Consider the following 23,247-nt stretch of genomic DNA (forward strand, 5'->3'; position numbering starts at 1 on the left):
ATTAAGAGGAAAAGAGAAATTGGGGATGACTCATAGGTTTTTGAATTTGAGCAACTGGGTGGATGGTGGTGCCATTTACTAAGATAGGAAAGACATGAGAAGTAAATAGTTTTATAAGAAGATGAAAATGGGTTTTTTTGGTCTTGTAATATCTGAGATACCTATTACATATTCATGAAGTAGCAGCTGCATATACAAGTTTGGAAGTCAGTGGAGAAGTAAATAAAAATTAGGGAGTCATCTTCATATTCCCATGGGACTAACACAGACTGGAACATTCTGGTGAAAACTCCTCCTATAGGGCTGCCAGCACAAGACCACTCTGCAATGACCACCACTATGAATAATCTCTAAAGGGCCCTGGGCCTTGGTATCACTAGCTCAGAAGTCAGAGTCCTGGTTCTGAGCCCCAACTTGGCCAATCCTAGGTCATATGCTTGAGCCCAAGTCCTTGGGTGGGTGAGGGGGTAACCCTGTGACCCTTCTATTTTCATTGCCTTTCTTCAAGACCCACATAATGGAGGATTACAAACAGGTTCAGATCCTGGAGAACCAAAAGCCAGCATAGGTCTGCTACGCAAGATCATCAGGGTGCTGGACATTTGGAAGAAAGCTGAAATCATCAGGGAGTGAACAAGTTTGAGATGTGTTGTCAGATTACCAGGGAATGTGAGGCCTCACTTGATATTCATGGTCATGAATTTAAGTGGAACCAGTTACAGAGTTAGGTTGACCTAAATGATGACTGTTATGCTCTCAGCCTCTATCATTCATTGAACACTGAGCAATGCTCTTTAGAGCCACAGGCTTGGTGCTGGCAACACCAAGGTAAAGGAAATGGCCCTGTGCTCGAGGAGCACAGAGCCTAGAGGCCGTGATTTATCTGGGGCCTTGTCAGGATTAGCCCTCAATGTGGACACATCTCTTTGTTTCCCATGGGCTCAGTCATACCTCAGTCACACTCAAGAATCAACAGTCATGCAAGCCACCCTGGGTGACACCTCAAGGCCATCCCATGAGAGAAAAAGCCACTCTAGTAAAAGAAATACTCAAGTCTGCCAATTTTAGCATCACACATGGCCCGGTACAATTCAACTACCAACAGAATGTTCTTTGGGCTTTTTCCGTGGGAAGTGATTAAGAGCACCTGTTCTGTAGTTCAGTGAGTCTGGGTTCAGATGGCACCTCTGCTACTTATTAATTACGTGACCTCAGGCAACCTCTGAAGGTCTAAATCCCTTCGTCAGCAAAATAGTGATAATAATACTTAATAGATGTTATAAGGAGTTTATAAAATACTATATTTAAGACCCTTACGCTTGCTCCAATGTGGTAAATAGGGATAGTTAAATTAATTAAAATTAAAGAAAAATTCAATTCCTTAGTCTCGCCACATTTCAAGGACTCAGTAGCCCCATGTGGCTTGGATAGTACAGGTAAAGAGCATTTCCATTAGCACAGATTCTATTGGACAGCACTACTGCGGATGGCATTGAGGCTGGCATGTAATGAATTCTCAGTAAAGAGTAATAAGCAGTGCCGTTATTTATAGACCAGCCACCTTCCATCATTTGGATACCACCTCTTGATCTCTGCCATTATCCAAACACCACCTGCACTATTAGTTAACAATTTTAAGGTGACTCATTTTATACTTAAACAAGTTTATTTACTATCGTTATCATAAACAGAAAACCAATATTTTTGCCATAAATAAAAGGATAACAAAAAGAAGTATTATGAAACAAAATACTGTGGCTAAATTTAAAAATTTTAATTTAAAAATTAAAAACAGTGAATAAAAGCAACAAGGAAGTGAATCAATTTATAAAAATATGTATCTGAAACTAAATTCCCCAATGAGAAAAAAAAAATGGAATTTTTTTAATGATCAGTCAGGAGTAAAGGTAGCTCAGTGAACAAAGATATTGAAAGTCTCTGTCAATAAGATGTGGTTAAATTCTAATGTTGTCGAGCACCTGAAATCCTACCTTGCGATCAGGTTGGTGGCTTTTAGCCCCTGCAGCAGAGTATGTGCAGCAGGAAGCTGGGTCACTGTCTCCCAGCCATGCAGCCCAGACAGCTTCCGGCTCCTTCTCCCTCATCCCAGGAGACTGGGGAATGGAAGATGGCTCCTAAATCTTCTCCCTCGTCTGGGCCTTCAGGAAAGGCCTGCGCAGCACCAAGGGCAACACAGAGCCCCTCAGCCTGGAACACTGGCACCTACTTGGGGCCAAGTGCAGCACCGCTACCAGAAAGCCTGGGAGAAAAAACACCTGGTGCTCCATGGCCATAGCGGCCCAAAGCCTGGAGTAATGTCCTGCTTATACCACCTAAAGGCATCGCTCCCAAAAGCTGAGGTCACACCTGTCCCCCATTTAGTTTATTAGCTTTTAATAAGAGCTAGCGTTTGAATTAGGATCAAGGGTCTTATTTAGGCTAGGGTTGATTAATTTACAACTGCAGCCACTCTAATGCAATCAAGCTACGCAGTATCTAGAACATAGGGTGATGGTTGTAAACATGGACGCTGCATCCTAGTCCCTGGGTTTGAACCCCAGGTCTACCTCTCTCTGTCTAAGTTACCAGAGGCAAATGACCTGATACCCCTGTTAAAAGATAATTTTAAAAATTAAAAGGTGAAATCATGACTCTCATATACATATTCAAGATCTGTTTACCTTATCATTTTTGAGGAAACCAGGTAGTTGCTACAATTCGTTCAAAGGAGACTCCAAAGAACAAATACATACATACAAGAGGATTATTGCAATCAACGTGTAAACAGAAGCAAATTGACTTTTCCACAAGAGGAGAATTTTGTCCCTCAAATAAACAGAATTTGAATATCTACAGACAGGAATCATTGCATTGCCATCAGTTCTCTACAACTGAGAGTTGCAGACAAGCTCAAAGGCAATGAAAGTCTCTAATCAGATAGCCCAGAGGATGTGCTAGTCTAAACACCACCAAGTTTCCCATTGGAAACACCCACTAATGTTTTTTGCCTATTCCAAATTTATTTAAATCCTTCTGTGCCTCAGTTTCCTCATCGATAAAATGAAGATGTAATTCTAGTGCCTCCTTCACTGTGTTGTGGGGAGGAGGACGTGAGCTAAGGTGTGCGTTGTTACATCCTAGTCACTTGGACTGGAGTTGGCTGTTCCCCTTTCCTGTTTATCAGGTATAATAGATTTATTCTATAGAAGCAGATCATGACAACAAGCATGGATTAGTGCCCATCTTGCCAGATATTGTGCTAGTTTGACTGTTTCTAGTTTCTGAGGGGGACCACACCTCTGGTTCTGACCTGCCTCACTGTAGCCCCAGTGTGCTGACTTTAAGATCAGCTCAGGATGAAGGAGGGCGGGAGGGTATCAGCAAAATGCAGCAGGAAATGGTGTTGGATGGGTTTGGGTTCTGAGTGACAGGAGTAAGGACCTAAGGCCGGGAGCCCTCCTGAGTCTGCGGGAGGTGGTTAGGTCTGGTGGAGGCATCTGAGAGAAGGCAAAGGGGTGGCCAGAGGGAGATGGCCACACAGATACTAGAAATGTTCTAGAAGTCTGGGTCCCCAGAGTGAGAGAATAACCTCCTGATCACCATGGCAGCACACCCCCTGGACTGAATCCAACCAGACACTTGGAGCTACCAGTTCCTTTATCCTCTCTGTCAGTCATTCAGTCAACAAATGTTCACTGTGTGTCTTCTTGGGAGATTCAAGGCTCCAGGGACGTCCGCCCCTGCCTGTGCCCCCAGGATGTCATCCTGGACTTAGTGTCCTGAAGAGGCAGCATGAGAGCACCGTGCTGGAGTCGGGGGACCTGGGTTTGCTGCTGGGTCTCTACTTTGTGCGGGACCTTGAGTGAGGTGCTTATCTGTAGTTTCCTGTGGGTAGTTCCCGCCTCGAAGTGTTGCTTTCAGGTTTCAGTGAGACAATCCATGCACAGGGCTAATGTATTTAAATTTTTTTTTTCATCATTATGTTAAGGACTTAGACTAGATTGCTGAAGTCACGTCCACTTTCAAATTTATGAGCTATTGCTTCTCTCCCCGCTAGCCCCGCCTGAGAGCCCTAGGGAAGTTTCCAGCGCCCATGAGCGCCCGTGGTTAGCTCTGGCCTTCCCCTTGCTTGTGGTGAGGTAGGGGAAGTAGGCAGTGCCACCAGGCCCTCCCTCCAAGGCGGGCATCTCAGGGATGGGCGTGCTGCCGCCGGGCCCTGCCTGCAGCGCTCCTTGGGGCCGGCAGGGGACACCCTGACCTCGCCAGTCAAGTGCGGCCACGGGCAGCCCGAGCCTTCCCAGATCTTGTCCCATGACCTTAGACCATAAAAATATCCAAGATTGTTACCATTATTTTTCAAAATCACCTCTGGTGAAGCTAGAAGTTTCTCTGTAACAAATATTATCATTCATTCAATCACCGAACATGGACTAAACAAGCACCCACTGATGCCAGGCATCGTTCCAGATGCTGGGGTCAAGGGAAGTGGACTGAGTTCTGTGTTAGAGACTCCTTTTATCTCAGACAATACCTGGCTTATATTTATTGAGAAATGACTAGTGCAGGCTCATTTCTGGTTGCTGTAAATATATTCCTCTGGAACGCTCACGATAGTCTTGTGAGGTGAGTGTTGTTTGACGTCCATTTTCTGGCTGAAGACACTGATGCACCAGGAGGTGGAGAGATGTGCCTTCCTCACACCGCTAGTAAGAGGTGGAGTGGAGATTCGAACCTGGGCCCGCTGACTTCAGAGCTAACCACCATGCTGCACTGTCCCTGATGGTGCGAAAAAGAGGCAAATGGTGCAGCCTGAGGGCAGCCCAGACTGGAGACAGGGCTTTCAGATGTCCAGAAAGGTGGTGAGAAAGGGATAGGAGACGGTGAGGAAGGAGGGAAGTCAGAAAAGAGGCCAGCTCTGGGTGCAGTAGAATAACCTGGGACTCTGATCTCCACCTCTCATCTTTCCCTGTCTCCCTCCCAAGCCCCTGTCTCTCATCCCACCCCACCCCACCCCCGCCACACAGGCAAAATCCTGCCTCCTGGGTTCTCAATTCTTGGACTGTAGGCCCAACTCAGCACTTTCTGGCTGTGTTTCTGAAGAAAAGTCACTTCTTTAAACTCTATGAGCCTCCATTTTCTCAACTGTAAAATGGGAATATTCTGCTCACACTGCTTTGGTGGAGTGGTACGTGAGAAAGCACGGCAGAAAGGCTGGGTTTCATTGTTATTTTCCCATCTTACTCAGGCAGTGCCCTGAGTATAAGCACTCAGGCCTCCAAAACACCTTCCCCTCCACCCCCACCAAAACCCCCGTCTCTCACTAACCTCAGCTAGCTGTGCAGAGGCCACCCACCTGGTAGCTAAATCATGCTAACACGTTCATGACAGATGGTCAGATACGTCACACACACTCCATTTGTGGAGGCAACTTAGGCAATGTTAAACAAAGAAAAGACTCTGACGGTGGGATTTCAGGTGCTGTGGCTTTGGGGAGATTTCCAGTATCCCACAGACTACACCCCATGGGCCCCTTGGCCCCACGTGCCTGGAAGGTCAGCCAGGTACAGAATCGGGTGGTGGCACTCATGAAAGACGTGGGAGCTTTAATAGGGTCTCCCCTTCTCATTGATGGTTTCCTTCCTTGCTGAACCTCAGAAAGGGGAGGGCCACCACACTCCTTGTTGTACGAGGGGAAACTGAGACCAAGGAAAGCAGGCAGGGTTATTGCTCAAGCCGTCCCAGGCAGGCTGGAGGTCTGGGGTGTGAAGAGCCCTGTCCTCTTCTTACCTTCCTCCTCCCCCTACTTTTAAGAGTTTAGCGAGTGGGAACAGGGGCCCCTTTATTCAAAATGATCAGCGATCCCAAAGTTTTAATTTTCCTGCCTGGAAGTGAAGGACAGGAAATTATGCAGCCAGAGTTTCTGGACAAATTGCCCAGGTGTCCTAACTCCCCAAAGGGACAGATGCCCTTCATCTCCTGGCCTCTGTCATCAGTCACCCTCGATGGTGCAGGGAAGCCCACCCCGTCATTCTGAGAGACCAGCAGTGCAGATTTGTATGGGGAAACCTAGACAGACACAGTGAACACACTCCCCACCAGATCAGAGCCAAGTCCTTGCCATAATATCAACGAATCACTGACTTCAGTGAGTCACAATATCAATCTACAGGAGGCCTACAAGACCTCTCTAGTTCGACACTTTCCCTTCTAGCTCTTCGCACGTAAGAAAACTGAGTGAGGCCCAGAGAGGGAGAGTGACTTGCCCAAGGTCACAAAACTCCTAAAGGCCGAGTAGAGGCTGGAAACCCTGAGCCCCAGGCGCATGCACTTCCCACTGCCCTTCACACCCCTCTGAATGTTCCATGCAGCTGGCGGGGAGGCGTAGGGCCCTCTTGATTAGCCTAGGGCAGCTCAGGCTATCTCCTAGCAGGCAGGCTCTGTGTCAAGCTAAGCCCTCCCTTGGGAAAGGAAGAACCTGGGACCCATCCTCACACCCCAGGCACCAGGCATCGGGTTAGAGGCTATAGGAGGCGGCTTCCTTCTTGGCTGTCATCCAAGGCCATTTCACAATGGGGGGAAGAGCGCTGGGCTGAGAGTCCGGGGTTAATGCTCTCTCCACCTCTACCCCAGCCCCCCTCAGACCCCCCTGGGGACAATGAGCCAGACCCTTACCAGAGGCTGGGGGTGAAGTAGGGAGATGGAGGCTGGAGAGCCATGCTGGGAGTCTTGTGAGTGGCACCCTGGGGTGGGCAGCGGCTGCCTTGCAGGTGCCCCCCATTCTCCCCTTTCCCTGGCCATCCACCTGCAAGCATTCACACTGGGGAATCCTGTGTAGATGGGAGGTAGTCCACTCAGGCCAGCGTCATAACACTATCATTATTAGTCAGAGGGGGATCTGGAAGAAATCTCGGAGAGCAGCGAGGCCTTGGGCAGCTTCCTGTAATGAGGCGTCGTGACTACTAGGCAGAAAATTCCAGGCAGCGAAGCCCAAGGCATCCTTCTTCTCCTCCCTACATGCCCCAGTATGGGGTGACTGCAGTTCACACAGGAACCAGGACAGAGACGGTGGGACATTCAAGGAAGATTTATTGTGTCCCTACAATAGGGTCAGGTCTGAGATCGGTTCTGTAAGGGATCATATCTGAAGTAGGAGGCCACAGTTAGGGACCCAGATTCTCCTGTCTTTAAGTCTTAAAGAGGAGACGAAACAAACCCAGGTGAAATGTCAAACCACAAAACAAGGCAGTGTGAGGTTGGGGCCCACATGCTCATACTGGATGGTCCAGGATGGCCAGTGAGGGGGCAGGGGAGTCATTGTGGACAAGGCCAAGGAGACCCAGAGAACGGGGAGAATTTGGCTCTGTGGAGATGGTGAGAAAGGTCTTCCCGGCAAGGAAAGTGAGATGAGGCGGGAGTGAACATGCACATTCAGGGGACAGGATCCTGTTTGCACAGAATGAGGCTGGAAGTGTGCCTGGCCCAGGGCCGCTTCCTTCCTCTGAGCTCTCCCTCCTCGAATTTGGTCTTCCTCTGTATGTACGGGATGTCGCCGGCCTAGGCAGACAGGTGGCCACGTGGAGAGCTAGGCAGGGGCAGGGGGTTGCCAGGCAGCTCAGCCCCTCAGCCAGGGAGCCGTCTGACAACAGGAAGCAGCTGCGGCAGGTTCCAGGGCTGTGCTGGCGTCTGTCACCCTCCTTCCACCCCGGCTGCAGCCCCTACAGAACAAACTGTTCTTCGAGAAGCTCTGGGGACAGAGGGCCCACACCTGCTCCCCAGGTCAGTTTGGACAAGCTGGGGGCCCAGCAGAGGCGCACCATGGCCCAGCAACCCCCTCACCCCCACCTTGCCTGAGGCCATGAAACACAAAACAAGAGCTTTGGGCAGAAGCAGGCCCTGACTGTTCATAAAGATCTCATCCTAGAATTTCCAGTGATGTCTCTAAAAATAGGAACTAAACTCCAGGTCCCAAACTCCAGACTCAGTGAGGATGCTAAGTGGTGTGGCTTTGCAGAAAGAACACTGGAGTTTTAAAGCATGGAGTTTTAATCTGAATTCTGCCACTAAAAACTGTGTAACCTTGGACAAGTCACTTTCCATAGGCAGATTTCAGTCTCCTTCCTTGTAACATGGGGAATTGGGACTGATGAGCTCTGGGGGGGGGCTTCCAGTTTAAAATGTGAGAGTCTAATGCTCCGAGGCAGCTTTGGGGTTGCTGTGGTAACTGGGCTCGGGTAGCTGGGAGAGAAATTAGGATGAGAGTCTGATTGAGGGCTAGACAAAATGGAATGGGATTCAATTTAGGGCCTGAGATGGCAGGGTTTTGTCTCCCCAGATCCCCATGATAAAGAGAAGTGAGTCTGTTGGACTTAGAAGACCTCAAGAGGAGCTAATTTTATAGAAGATTCCCCAGCACTTGGTGAAGAGCTAGAGCCCTCCAGATAGTTTGAGGTTATCCCTCAGTCACAGCGGCCCACCCCCAATGTGCAATGAGCTGGGGGAAGGGACACACCTGAAAGCAGAGAGGGCTGCTGTAATGCAAGGAAGGAAAGAGCCCAGCCTCCCCAGTGCTCTTCCCCATATAAGCTACCCCTTCAAATTCCTTCACCTGCGGACCAAGTCTTTCAGGCCACAGCTACGCTAGACGTAAATGGCTAAGATTCTGACTTTCTAGGACCCTAGGGTATAGTGGGAGAGGCTTTCAGAGGTGTGGGGACTAGAAAATGGAGAGAAGGGGGCAGTCCGGATATCCCAGGAGCCATGCTTTTTCTGAAGCCAGATCTAGGCCTGGTAGCTCAGATCAGTTCCCTGTGGGCAGTGATGTGGCAGAAGGCCTTGGGCTTCCTAAATGCCTTCTGGGTCACTTTCTGCAACCCTCCACATTTGCCTCCCAGGCCTCAGCAGCCCCTGAGAGAAGAGTGCAGTGTAGCTCTCATCCATCTACTATCTGCTCATCGTTCGGTGCGGGGGGTGCGGGTGACACTGCTCTCTGGCCTCCCACCAGATCACCCACGTGGCTTAGATGCTGTCTGCGCTGTTTAAAAAGGAGCCACAACCCTAGGCTCTTGGAGGCAGCTTCAGCACGGGGTGGAGTGTGTGGGGTGGAAGGGAGGCTAGAGGGTGTGGGAGAGGGGAACACGCTGGTCTCTGTTAGCCTTTAGTCTGCAGGGCCGCGTGCTGCCAAGACCAATGTTGGCAAAAAGCAAAGGGAGAGAGGAGGAAGAGGGCCAGCAAAGGGAGAGAGGAGGAACAGGGCCAGACCAAGTTGATGTGTGGTGCTTCCTAACTGCAGCCCAGAGCAATGCAGGCATGGGCTTGGCATGCTCCTGCCTCTGTGTGTGTGTGTGTGTGTGTGTATGCACACACATGGGTGTACATGCACGAGAAGGTGTGTGTTTGTTGGCCTGGGTGAGCGCTGTCCATCACTATAGAGAAGATGCCAAAACTCTGTGTTTACCATTAGGGCCAGTGGTGCTGGGAGATGCAGAGCCAGAAGCCACCCCTGCCTACCCCAAGACATTGCTTCTCACAGGAACAGAGGAAGGGGAGAGGTGGACAGGCCTGCAGCAGAGGCTGTATCTTCAAGGAGAGATCAGTCAAGCCAGCAGCCCTCCTCACTCCAAAGCAGCCCTCTCCTTCTATTTGTCCGGGAGCATTTAATGAACAGCTCCTCTGCCTGGGGCACCACCCTCCCAGCACCAGATCCATCCCTCTCCCCCAAACATGCTACCTGGCAGGAGGGCCAGATTTCTACATACCGAGGAAGGGCTTTAGGACAGCACCTCTAGTACGAAGTAGTGAAGGAGGTAGGCTTTGAAGGACAGGAAGGATTTGGAAAAGCTGAGACTAGTGGACTAGCAAATGCGTGGGGCGAAAGAGACATTTCAGGCAGGAGGACAGGTTAGGAATACATGTGATTTGTAGGGAAGGTTAAAAGCAGGCCTCTTTGGTTGCACGTTCTGACACATCTCTGACACCAACCGGGAGTCCTGCTATTCAATTCAGAGTCAGTTCTGACACTACCTACTGGCTTAGCTTCAGATCCCACAAGTGGAAGGACAGAGTCCCCAAGAACACTGCCCTTACTTCAGATAACAAGTGCAAATGGGGTCCCCAGGCTACCCATACTTCTGTCTGATTGGCTACAAATTCATACAATAGTTCCCACTACCCTCTTCAGGTTCAATAATTTGCTAGAATAACTCATAGAACTCACTAAATGTACTACACTTACAGTTAGAGTTTTATTATAAAATATATTTCTAGAATACCCAAAGGGAAGAGCCGTAATAGGGGAGGTCTGGGGGCAGAGTGCAGAGCTTCCATGCCCTCTCCCCACGGATCAGGTGTGTCACCTCACCTGGTGAACATCAGTGTGTTCACCAAGACAGAAGTTCCTCTGAGTTTCAGTGTCCAGAGTTTTCATGCGGGGTTTCACGCAATAGGCACGGCTGATTAAACCATTGACCATGTGATTGAACCCCATCTCCAGGCACCCACCCCTCCCCAGAGGTTAGGAGTTGAGAGGGGATGAAACGTCCCACCTTCTTTCTAGCAGGGCCAGTCCCCGCCCCCCCCCCCCAAACTACCTAAGGACCCATCACTGGTCACCTCATTAGCATAAACGCAGCTGTGGTGGAATGGGCTGGTTATGGATAACAAAAGACACTCCTATTACTCAGGAAATAACATGCATTTTTAAAGCTCTGTACCAGGCAAGGTGAACCAAGACCAAATATACTTTTGTATTATACCACCCACAGTTGTCATGGAAGTTCCCTGCAGGTCAAAGAGGAGGGAGCTGGGGATGGAAAGCTAGGAGGGGGGAATTCATAAGGTCAGAAACTGGTGGGCAATCACCCCTTTCCTCCCAAGGAAGTGGAAGCAGAGGAGAGGTAGTAGAGACAACTCCCTCGCTTTGGTATATTGGTAGAGTCTTTCAGCCTGTTTGTTGTTCAATTCTCCCCCAGGTGTTTCATCCAGAAGGAGAAGGCATCCCCCAGTCTCTGCATTGGCACCAAGGCCCCCACGATCCAGGTCTACCTGTTTACACTCCTCCTAGTTCAAATACCACTTCCTTCTGGAAGCCTTCCCTGATTACCCCCATGAGACGCTATCCTGCTCTGAATTCCAAAAGCCCTTTGGGTCAGTCCATTCCCTACTGCCCTGTGTTGTGACTCATACTCCTCCTCCGCAGTTTGGTCCTAAGCTCCTTGCCTTACCCCTTGCTGCTTCATCGGAAACAACCAGCACTGTGTGGAACATTTTGTATAACATCTGTGAGCTCTCTGCAGACACCCATGATCATCATCGCCTCCTCTGTCCCTAAGGAGCGCGATGCCTTCCCTTGAAGAGTCCTGTCTCTCTGAATAGAGTGTGAACATCTACTCCACCAGACTGTGAGCTCCTCCAGGGCAAGAACATGTCTCTATATTCCAAGCTTTAGCACAGCCTGCCGAGCAGTGGGTGCTCAGACGTGTTCTGAATGAACTCAGTTCCTCCTAGAAAGTGTCACCCTTCTCACATTTAGGAAAGATCAAGAGAGTAAGGGGATGACTTACGACTTATACCGAAAAGAATGAGAAGGGGGGCTAAAACGAGGGCAAGGCTGCCCTGTCCCACAGGGTCCTGTACCTCCTGGGCCTCCTGCCCTTGGTGGGTGCTCCACGGCAGGCGGGAGGACAGGCAGGATGAGAAGTCAGACCAGTCTGGGCAGGCCGGTGGGCAGATGGGCGGCCGCAAGCAGCACACTAAGCTCCAGGGGCAGGCCCCGCGGAAAGGAGCCCTTTCCGGGGACTGTGTGAAAGCTTTCCCCTGGAATGGCTTCCAGCCCCTGGAAACCCCAGGGCAGTGTCCAAGCCACAGTCTAGTCTGATGGTTATCACTCCGAGGCCCCGGGCTGAGTGGGAGCAGAGCTGCTGGGCCATCAGTCCTTCCTCCAAGGTCAGGGCTGTTGCTCCCCGAGGCAGCCCTCTGAGGGGTCCGCCGTGGGCAGGCTGGGCGGGGGGGAGTGCCATCCCTGAGGATGAGGCTGCTGTCCACCTCCCTCGCCCAAGCAGCATCCCATGACACGGGATTTCTCCAGGGAACTGGGAACCGGACATGAAAAGGGACATGACACCCACGGTTTCTCAGTGGCCTCCAAAGCCAGCAGAAGAGTCAGGGACGGTCCCTTGGCCTCTCTCTGCAAGCTTCAGGGCCTCTCAGGTAGGGGCTTGTCTCTTGCATCCTTGGATCACAAGTCCTTTGATTTTTCTTTGGCCCTGGACCCACCCTACACCACTGAGCATGATACCCGGCATCTTAGGGAAGCCCCAGTTTGGGAATGGAAGGCATGGAGAAGGCCTGCTTCCAAGAAATGGTTAACTCATCCTCTCCCCTTCCCCCAGGCCCCTTGCACCTGCAGGCTGCGGTGTGTGGTTTCCCACAGCTGCAGCTGGCTCTGCGGCAGCCCCCTCCCTCCCTCCCAGGGAACCTGAGAGGCCCCGGGCCTGGGGCCCCTGGGAGGGGTGCCTCAGCCCCGGTCCAGCTGCTGGGGGTAGCAGAGGAGGGTCTTGCAGCCCTTGGACCTGGACCTGCCACAGGGAGCGCTCTGGCTGAGTGACCAAACCTGGGAGAGGCCTGCTGGGCTTCCCCCTGAAGCCAAAGGCAGAGGCTCCTGTTTTGGAGGTAACCACAGATGCTCTCCGTGGGGCCTCTCAGCCCTTCCCTGGCTCTCCTCCACTGACTCCTGGAAGAAGCTGGTGGCCTCTTTAGTGCGGGCTCTGCATCCCCCCACGGGAGGGGAGGGAGGGGAGCTCCTGACGCAGAGGGTGGGTTGAGTGTGAGAGGTGAGTGGGATGGACAGGAAGGAAGAGGAGGAAGTGAGATTTGGCAGGGCCGGGCCTCCGCTGGTCAAGGCGGCCTTGAACCCGCAACGCTAGACTCTGGCAAGCTGTGTTCTCCGTCTCACCTAGAAGAGGGCAGGTTGCCACAGAGCCTGGGTGGATACCCAGACGAATGTGCTCAAGGGACACCTTGGAACACCGCTCACTCTGAGGCAATGGAGCAAAAACTGTGGGAGGTTTGCTGCCGAGACGTTTCCCCAGGATGAGAGAGCAGGGTCCAGAGGCTCAGCCCGCTGCTAACAGACCCACCGCCCTGCCCGCAGCCGCTGGGCTCGCACCCAAACCCCAGGAGGACGTCTGGCTGGTGCCCCACGAGGTGCTCCACCCAGGTCCCAGCCGAGGGATGTACACGTGGGTCCAGAGCCTCGCGAGATGGAGGGATGGGAAGGTCGGGGTCTGACGGGCGCAGGCGGGGACAGGGCCCAGGGCTCCGGCTCATCTCACGTGCGGCTCCAGGCAAATTGCTTCAATTCAACACTTTCCCTGTGAGGGCTTATGGCCTCGGACTCAGGGCTTCAGTGGCCTCCAGTCTGCAGAAGCAGCCCAGCTCCCCCTCAGAGACAACTCCCCCACCCGGGATAAGAAGAGGGAGGGCGATTTGGCAAAGGAGGCTTGAAAGGAAACAGAGCTACCCATCTGCAGAAACCCCTGCGTCAGATGTGGGGAGGAGGGAGAGAGCGGGCCCAGCGAAAGCCACAGAGTCGGTGCTCACGCCTCTGCCTCAGGACGAGGACAGCTGCAGGGTGGCAGCCAGGCCTGGAGGAGGTGAGGGTGCGTGCTGGGCGGGCACCGGGCAAGCTTCGATCTTGGCTCCTGGGCAACCTGACACCCCTAAGGGGGTAGGGCCAATGCCAACCACCCTGGCCAGTGCCAAGAGTCGGCTGTGCACTCCAGACTTGTGCTTGGCCGGTTTTCTGCGGTGCCACGTGGCCACAAGCACGGAGCTCTGGCTGGGCGTCACTGCTGACTCCGGTTTGCCCTCAAGTGTACAGAGGCAAAGCCCCACGAAAGAACGCTGAGCTCCTGGGAAGAGGGGCCTCGATGAGGAGGCCTGTGGGAGGTGATCCTGCCTACACGGGGAGACGGACTTGGGTATTTTCGCTTTGTGGCTCTTCTTACACTACCGCGGGCATTTACTTGTTGTGGTCATCCAGACCCCACCTGTCAAGAAAGTTCCAGTACATCTGTGGCTGGGAGAGCTACGGCCCGTGTCTGGCGTGCCACCTTCTGATTTCCGCCTTCAGCAGCATTGCCCTTTTCCTCCTGGCTCAGATTCACCCATTTTGACAGTATCCGTATGGACCCTTCGCCAAGACTGAAATGCTCCATTATTGAGTTAGGAGACTTCCCATTCGTGCATTTATCTGTGTTTCGGTCCACGAATATTTAGTGAGCGCCTGCTCTGTGTGATCCATTGTGTTGGTGTTGGGAACACGCCGGTGAGTCAAACAAGGCCCGTCCTTGGCGAGCTGGTGGGCTACACCCCAGACGTCACAGCCGGCATCACAGGGGGTTACTATCTGCCCCCAACCATGGCTACTGAACACTTTCAATTTCTTCAAAGAAAGATCTTAGGGTCCTTAGAAGACAAGAACCCCCCCAAATAGGACTGTGATCTTTCAATATATTTTGTTATTTTATTTTTTTCTCCAACTTTATTTATTGGCTACGTTGGGTCTTTGTTGCTGCGTGCAGGCTTTCTCTAGTTGCACCAAGCAGGGCCTACTCTTTGTTGTGGTGCGCGGGCTTCTCATTTCGGTGGCTTCTCTTGTTGCAGAGCGTAGGCTCTAGCGCATGGGCTTCAGTAGTTGTGGCAGGTGGGCTCAATAGTTGTGGCTTGTGGGCTCTAGAGCACAAGCTCAGTAGTTGTGGCGCACGGGCTTAGTTGCTCCACGGCATGTGGGATCTTCCCAGCCCAGGGATTGAACCCGTGTCCCCTGCATTGGCAGGTGGATTCTTAACCACTGCACCACCAGGGAAGCCCTATTATTTTATTTTTAAATATATAATTATAGTCACACAGTTCAAATACCAAATGACATAAAAATCTCAGTAAGAAGCCTTCCTTCTAATCTTTTCCTAACAGTTCTCATCCCCTATTATAAAAAAAAAAATTTATATCCTTCCAGTATTTCTTTACATAAATACATTTTCTTGGTTTTCCACATTATTATTCTATAGAGAGTTTACTATAATCATGGTTTTTCTTGACACTATATGCTAGGGATTGTTCCATGTCCACATATAGAAAATTCTCCACTTTCTCTTACAGCTGCAAAGCATTCCTTGTTCTAAACTAGTCCTCTGTTGACAGCACTAGGTGGTCAGTCTCTAATCTTTTGCTGTCAGACAGTGTGGGACCTGTCCTTCCAGATGTGCGCAGGGCCCGAGGGTTGGGACATCTGTAATTTAGAGAGGTTCTGCAAACTGTCTTCCGTAGAGGTCTGGCCATATTCATCCCCACCAGCTGTGCATGAAAAAGCCTGTTTTCCCACCAGGTTGAGATTTTTAAAGAGAAGGGAAGGAGGCAATGTCAGGGCTCCAAAGAAGTGAGGGATGGAGAAGGCCAAGTCCGGAACGGAAGTTCAGAGCATTTAGCTTGGCCAATGAGGGTGCATGGATAGCTGAGGGCTATGTGGTCCAGGCCATGGTGTTTTGTTTGTGTTCAAGACATAACCATCACGGCTGATAACCAGGGTACTCTTCCCTAGGGGAGCAAGGGACTCCAGGAAGAGACCCTATGAGGAGAGCCTGAGGGAAGAGAGCTCAGCTAATGAATGGGTGGTATACGAGTGAGGATCACCATACCCAGCAGAAAAAGAAAATAAATGCAAACTATAACATGATGGGTTTTCATTAGATCTAGGGAAGAACTTGTAACTTTGAAGGTGAGCCACCTGTTGTAGGGGGTGGAAGGAATTGTGGAAACTCCTCAGTGTGACTTCCAGAAGCATCACCCAATCATTCGTGCAGCAAATGTCAAACCCCAGCTTCACACCCAGCACTGCCCGAGGTGCTGAGGATACAAACGTGAACAGGGCAAAACTCTCCACTCTATGGAGGTCTAAAGAGGCTGAGAGCCAGTAGACAAGTATGTAAATAAATAAATAAACATTTCAGATAGTAAGGGGAAGGCGTAGAGATTGGGGGTGGGATGGAAAAGAGGGAAATCCTTTCTGAGGAGGTGACATTCGGACAGACACATGAATCAAGAGAAGTGGCCCATTCACTGAAAAAGAGAGTCCAGGATGGAGGAAGGCACGAGCAAAGGTTCAGGCCCTGAGGGTGAAGGAAGGAGACTGCTCACAGCACAGAGGCAGAGGGTGAGGCTGGAGGCAGTGGCCAGAGAGGCAGGCAGCAAGCTGGGGAGCCTCCGGTGGGCGCTGGACCACGGCAAGACGTCTGGGTCTTATTTTAATAACAGAAAACCGAAACTAATCACAGAGACACATGTTGCATGATTCTCTTTATGTGAAATGTCTAAAATAGGCAAATCCATAGAGAGAAAAAGTAGATTAGTCTCTAAAGTAGATTTGCCCAGGGCTGGGAGAGTTAGGAGGAAATGGGCCAGTAACTGCTGATGGATACGACAGGGGGATTTGGAGGGCGGGGAGGGGGGGAGTGACTAAAATGTTCTAACATTGATTGCTGTAATGGGCACACAATCCTGTGAATATACTAGAAAACCATCGCATTGTATACTTTAAATGGGTGAATTATATGGTATGTGAATTATATCTCACAAGGGATACCCATGACGTGCCCAGTACAGACGGAGTAACTGTAGAGCTCTCTTCATAGGACTGCCGGCCCTTAGCGTGTGGCCATCAGCATGGTAGTGACTCTGATCCTGACATCTCCCCTGTCTAGAGTCCTGTCATGTCCCTTGAGATTCCCTCGGCTTCCCCTCTAGTTTGGTGCCCCGCTGTGGTAACCAGTTTTGCACAGGCCTCAACCAGCGTCACACACATGTAGCCGACAGTGTCTCTCTGCGTGCCTCTTAAAGCCTCCTGACACCCTGATGTGGGGGGACACCCACGGAACCCACCTGGCGTGGATACATGAGCCACCCAGGAGTGCAGGGAGTTAACATCCATGGGGTAACTCCATAGGAGCTAACGTACAAGTGCCCGCCCCCTTTCTTCTGGGAGGTTCTAAAGTACATTTTATAAAGCTCCTCAGAAGGTCCTGCAGGATGGAGCAGCAGTCACCCATAGAGGCAGCCGACCAGTTCACACACCTAAATCAGCAAGCCTCTATCCATGTTTCACTCTTCCTCTCCCTCCATCCTGCTCCCTGGGTCATATTCCCAAATAAACTACTCACATTTAGCCTCTGTCTCAGACCCTGCATTGGGGAGATCCCAACTGACATACTATCTACTAAGGTGCAGAGGATTAAGGTCACACAGCTCATCAGGGTGGAGCAGGGATTCACATCCAGGCAGGCGGTCCTGAGCCGGAGCTGCTGTTTCATCCTCTACTCTGTTCCCCATTGTCTCTCAAAGATTCCAACCTCTAGACGCCACTGAAATTCACAGGCCAAGATGGGATCTAAGCAGAGAGAGACTGCAAATAGGAAAGAATTCCCCACACCATGCTAACACCTAGAGGACAAGAAGAGGAGGAGCCAGCGAAGGAGCTCAGGAAAGAGCTGCCACTGAGGTAGGAGGAAACCACAGCAATTTCTCTACTATGCAAATGATGTTGAGAGACAGGATAAGATGACAGGAAACTGACCTTTGGATGTGCCAACAAAGAGGTCATTGGTGACTTGGACAAGCGCAGTTACAACGGAGTGGCAGAGACAAATGCTTGGCTGGAGTGGCCTACAAGGGTTTGGGGGTAAGGATGTGGGATGGGAGGAAAGGGGCAGCAGTTGGAGAGGGCATAGGGTCAAGGGAGAGTTTGCTTTTAGGATGAGAGGGATGACAGCACATTTATCTGCTGAAGGGAAGGATCCGGTGGAGAAGGGCAGTTGAATAGTGCAGGAAGGAAAGATATGGTGTGCGGCCAAGTCCTGGAGTGAGTGAAGGGGTTGGAATCTGGTGCACAAGTAGAGGGGCTGGCCAGCAATTTGAGAGGAGGCCATCCATTGTAAGAAAGGAAGGCAGCAACTAGGGTACAGGTGCAAGCACCTTGGGAGAGCTGATGGTGAGAAGACAAGTACTTTTCACATGATTGCATTTTTCCTTAGAAAAATAAGGAGCGAGGTCATTCGCTAACAGCGAGGAAGAAAGAGGAAGTGTTGAGAGCTGGAGAAGAGAGGATACGTGAAACGCTCATCTGGAAAGTGGGGCAGTGAATCTCTTAGAAAAACACAATGGGATTACTGGGCAAACTGAGTGCCCACTTGAGGTTTGTGGTCAGAAATGTAGAGTATGGCTAGTCAGTGTGGCTGTGAATTCTCCCCCCGCGATGTTCAGCTACTCAGCACAGGCGCAGAGTAGATAGGGCACTGGGGTTAAGCAGGGTTGAGGTGTGTCAGGAGTGTCCAACCAAAGGGAAAGGACCAGAGAGTGGAGGCCTTGTGCAAAAGGGCGATTATTGTCACAGACCACAGACTCAAGCTGGAAAAGGAGGCTAATGGGAGGTCAAGGGACTGCTGGACAGTGAAAGAGGGTGAGTTCAGTGGAATGGAGGTTCCAAAAGGGACAAAGAATAGAACAGAGGTGATAGAGTAAAAGAGCTAAAAGCACAGGAAGTGGTGATCAGAGAGTGAGGGGTTCAAAAGTGTTGAGCTCAGGCTATGGCCATGGGAGTGGGTGGCAGAGGTGGGAAGAGGACTGGTACAGAGAGGAGGTCAAAGACCACCAGTGGCAGGTGTTGGGTAGATCATCTATGGAGATATATTTCCCTGCCCACTGTGTCTAAGATAGCTCCCCATCCCCTGCCTCCTCAATCCTTCACCTGCTTTTTTTCACTTTCATAGCATCTCTGCCTAATATTTTATGCAGTACTTATTTGTTAATTACCCTTGCTCCCATGGGAATGTAAGAACCTTGCGGGCTGGGACATTTTCTCTCTGGTTTACTTCTATACCGTCAATTCTAAGAATAGTACCTGGCACATAATAAACGCTCAAAAATATTTGTTGAATGAAAGAATGATTGTTAAGTTCTCAAAAAATAATGAAGGAGTGGCGATGGAGAAGAAGGTCATGAAAACCAGGCACTAGAATATTCTGGCATTTAGTGGAATGGCCTAGAGTATGGTAAATTTCTACAACTCGGAAGGGTGGTGGCTGATTGGGTCTAATGGCAATATCTAACCCTCCTGAAACTCACCTAGATGAGATAGATTTTTCTGATGCCTTCAAAGGAGATGAAATTTTAGAGTGAGGAAGAAGGAAGAAAATCCTAGAAATTACCATCAGGAGTAAGGAGGACAATTCCTCACCTCCAAATTCCTTGGTATGAGGGATGTAGAAGAAATAGCAACCACAGCAGGTGTCTACAAGGAAGTTAGGTTTTGGGGATCAGGGAGGTGTCCATTAAGAGCAGGAAAGTGAGGGAATATTCAAAGAGAAGGTTGAGTATATGGGGAGATTTTGCTGATGAAAAACCATGACTTCCAGAGAGCATAGTGAAAGGATTTGGGGGATTGATCAGATTAGGGGAATTACAGGAGTAATTAGGGGAGCTTTATGGGAGTAAAAGTCTAAGGGATGAGGATGACGAAGATCCTCAGACTTCAGGTGGTGACTGGGGACACAATGGTGCAAGGCATGATGGGATTATCCCGATGGTCTTTCAAGGAAGGTGGGTAAGAGGTCTCATCCCAGGCTCCTCCTCCAGCCTGGGTCCTTGGGTGGTAGGTGGCACTGAGGCAGCGCTGTTGGGGTTGGGGGAGGGGAAGTCTTGCCAGACACCAACTGCTCAGAGTGGAAAATGAGGGCAGCATTGGGTACCAGAAGGAAAATTGAGTGGGCGTTCAAGAGGCTAGAATATTGTCTGTCCCAAACTTTCTTATAAGCAGTTACGTACCTTTGGGCAAAAGGGGCATCTTTTTCCTTACCTATAAAATGGAGAGGAGAGGAGATGCCTCCCAGCTCTGTAGCTCTTGGTCTCTCTCTCTTCTCCCCTCCCTGACCTCCTGTCTCCTCAGCCTCCCCACCACTTAGCCCAGGCTTTACTCTCATGGGACCCTTGCTTTGTATTAACCACACTCCCACGGTCAGGAGAGCTGGGAGGCAGAGCCAAGCTCTCTTCCTCTTCCCTGGCTCCAAAATGCTCCTTGCACTGTCCCATGCCACTCCGATCCTGAGCAACCAAGGAGGTAGGCATGCCCTCCCTTGGGCGTTGAAGTGAACCACAAACACGAGCGAGGAGGGAGAACTTCCCACAGGCCAAGGGGAAGACTCTAGCAGGGACAAGTGACAAAGCCACAGACTGACACGGAGGGGTTCCGCAGGCCCTCTGGAAGGGAAAGAAGCCAGCAGCCCTGGCTCCGGGATGGGCTGTTTACTATCCAGCAACCCTGGGAGCCTGGGGCCCGGCCCAGGGAACCAGCCAGAACAAGGCTGTGGCCGGGGGCTTGGTGTGAAGCCCTAGACGAGGGTGTGGAGCAGCCACATTCTCCCCCAGTCTTTCCCAACAGCCAGGGGGGTCCTCCCCGATCCTCTGGGCAGGGGGAGTGATGGCCGCCTCGCTCACCTCACCTGCGGGAAAGGTCAGACCATCAGTGCCAGCATGCACAAACCACTCGCCACGCATCAGGCATTAAGCTCTCCTCACAGCAACCCTCTAAATTGGCCTCTACCAGGACTCGCCTTTCAGGGATGAGGTGACAGAGACTCAGAGCCTCTAAGTACCTTGCCTGAAGTCCCACCACCAATAAGGGACAGAGTGAGTGTCTTAACCTCTAAACCACACAGGTTATTTCCCTCAACAACCTGTGAAACAGGTATCATTGTCCATTTTACAAATATGGAAATGAGCTCAGAGCAGTTATTTGTCCAGGGCCACTGGGCTCACGGGTGGCAAAACCAGGATTGGAGCCCAAGCCCGACTCCAGAACCCACCCTCTTCTCACTGGGCCACACAGCGGCCCCAGTATCGGCACGGAGTGGGGGAGGGGGAGGGGGGCTTCAGGCTGCCCTGCCCAAGGCCTTAGCTGTGAAAATGAAGAACCTGCAGCCTCACCTAGGCAGGCTCTGCAGGGTTGAGAAGGGAGCTAGCCAGACGCTGGCAGGAAGTGTTTTGCTGTGATACACCCTCATCCTCCCAGAACGCAGGCAGCAATACCTGCCCCTCGTGAAACTCACCTGGAGGAGGTAGATTTTCTGATGCATAGGAAGAGAGGCCCACGTCTCGGCCTTCTTTGAGAACTCTGGCTGGTAAGTGGCTATTTACACCCCAGCGTCTCTGGAGAATCTCTGGAGACCTTGAAGTCATTGTCAGCTGGTAAAGGTTAACCTCACCATTTCTCAGGTTGGATAACTGAGGCACGGAAGGGCACACTCCTTCAACGAGTCCTTTTCTGCTGTCTTTTGTGTGTAACCTGAGGTGGAGACAAGATGTGTCAGGCAGCTAGCTACTGCTCTCCAGAAGCTGCAGGTTAGGAGGGGGTGGAGGATTACTGGGCTGCACCCCACAGGCCTGCAAGCCTTGTAGTTGCTAGTTACCCAGCTTTGATACCAAAGAGAGAGTCCAGAGACCGTGAAAGAGATGTAAATGGATTATTGGATAGGGGGACCTTACGCAAAGGTTCTTGCAGCGACACCCCACGGTGTGCAGCAGACAGCGGGCAGGCCATGGCAGTAGGCTTTGCTCCTGGGGGAGAAGGAGGCTACCATTTATAGGGGGGATTGACATCAGGTGGGCTCATCGGTTACCAGGGACTAATTAAGCCCTGTAATTTAGAGGATTGTATAGCCACCTGAGTGAAGCAGAGACTGGTCAGGCAGGGGATGTACAGAGAGCAAGAGATCAGCCACCTGTTTTTCTTTTTTTTCTTTTTCTTTGTTTTGTTTTGTTTTTTTGGCTGTGTTGGGTCTTCATCGCTGTGCATGGCTTTCTCTAGTTGTAGTGAGTGGGGGCTTCTCTTTGCTGCGGTGCGCAGGCTTATCGCGGTAGCTTCTCTTGTTGCGGAACACAGGTTCTAGGTGCACGGGCTTCAGTAGTTGTGGTGTGTGGGCTCAGTAGTTGTCGTGCACAGGCTTAGTTGCTCCCACGGAACATGGGGTCTTCCCGGACCAGGGATTGAACCTGTGTCCCCTGCATTGGCAGATGGATTCTTAACCGCTGCATCACCAGGAAGTCCCAAGAGATCAGCCATCTTGAGTGGCCTGACCATACGGGGAGATGTGCAGGGTCCTACAGCTTCCGTTGGCTGATGAACGTGCGCTGATGACGGTGAAGCCACCCATGGTCGGCCATGTGGTTCAGGGACCTTCAACCACTCACACTGAAAGTCTGCGGGCTCCTGCTTCATCTTGTGGCCACAGGACCACACTCCACCGACCACGCCCACCTATAACACATACAATATGTGCTCTATAAATGTTAATTAGCCTCACACAGGGCTCAGGAAAGGCTGTGGGGTGAAAGAAGGTGGTGTTTCACCTTGGCCTTGAAGGGCATTTAGTTGGTGCAGAGATGCGGGGAGAGGACCTAGGCTGACAAAACAGCACAAGCAAGGCTCGTTGAAGGGAGAGTATAGTGTGAGATGAGATTTGGCCATAGCTCAGAGTTCCCAGGTAGGAACCTGATTACCGACCGCATGGTGATTTACAGTTCTTGTTCTTGAGACCTGGACTTCTCTTAGGCCCAGAACCACATTCTGCTCCACAAGCCTTATCCCTGGCATGGAGCTGCACCTGCCTACACAGAAAATCTTTTACAAATTGCCCCTGAGGCACTGGATAGGCTGCCAAGGACCCTGCCTGATGATCTGGTGCATCCCATTCATTGCGGTGCCCACACCCTGTGCTTTAGAGCTGTCTGCAGCCATGGGAAAATTCTCTCTCTGTGCTTCCAATATGGTAGCAACAGTCACCTGTGGCTATCAAGCACTTAAAATGTGGCTAGTGAGACCAGAGTCTGCATTTTACATTTTATTTAATTTTAATTAATTTAAACAGCCATGTGTGGCTGGTAGTTACTGTATCGGGCCGTGCAGGTGTACATTCCTGCCTGGGCATGGACCATCAGCTCCATAAGAGACAAACTGTGCCTGGTTTTACTTACAGGCTTCTCCCCAGCACCCACTCAGCGCCTGGAACATGATTGGCACTCCCTTAATGAAAAGTTGCCAGAGAAACAAATGAGCGAATTCTCTGTTTCCCTCACTGCTCTATAATCTCGTTAAGAGTAGATACTGTCTTTTTTGGGTATGGAAAAAACCACGTAACATAAAATTTT

The sequence above is a fragment of the Hippopotamus amphibius genome, chromosome 2 (genome assembly GCF_030028045.1).
Source record: "Hippopotamus amphibius kiboko isolate mHipAmp2 chromosome 2, mHipAmp2.hap2, whole genome shotgun sequence".
In the NCBI taxonomy this organism is placed as follows: domain Eukaryota; kingdom Metazoa; phylum Chordata; class Mammalia; order Artiodactyla; family Hippopotamidae; genus Hippopotamus; species Hippopotamus amphibius.